This window comes from Penaeus monodon, chromosome 30, assembly GCF_015228065.2.
Source record: "Penaeus monodon isolate SGIC_2016 chromosome 30, NSTDA_Pmon_1, whole genome shotgun sequence".
Taxonomy (NCBI): Eukaryota; Metazoa; Arthropoda; class Malacostraca; order Decapoda; family Penaeidae; genus Penaeus; species Penaeus monodon.
Window position 1 is genome coordinate 8,119,401 of NC_051415.1, and position 526 is coordinate 8,119,926.

The window sequence follows — 526 nt, forward strand, 5'->3', positions numbered from 1 at the left end:
CACACACACAGGCGTGACTGGATAATAAAGTAATGAAAATGACCTTATTGTTGCCAGTGAAAGGCTACAGATTTGCCACAAAAGCGAGCCACAGTAATCCTACACGAAGCACAGTACATTTTCAGAAAATAATGACCATATCCCTTTATGCTTTCCATCACATTTAATCGCTGTGTGTATTCCTCCTTTCACTTAGTATAGTATAGTATCCCTTACTCCCACCCATCACCCCGACATTTTCCTCATCTGGACAACATTTAGATATAACAAAAGCGGTTCTGGCGTGCTCGTCCTCCTCACGAAAGTAGCGCAGACAATCACCAGGAAGAAAACACCCGCAACATGCCACGTGAAGAGCAGGGAAACCAGCTGTTGCGAGGGGCTGTAGATTTCCCATTCTTCGCCAGGGTGAGAGGTAAGGCGCCACACCTGGTAATACCACGCTCCCTAGAGAAAGAAAGGGAGAGAGGAATTTCGATTAGGCAAGGGTAGCGTGTCGGTATGGGGTTCATAGTAATGGGGGAAG

General features: G+C 46.6%; 1 pseudogene; it reads right to left on the reverse strand.

Annotated features, from left to right (window-relative positions):
* The window catches only part of LOC119592289, a 9,474-nt pseudogene that overhangs the window by 235 nt on the left and 8,713 nt on the right, over nucleotides 1-526 (reverse strand).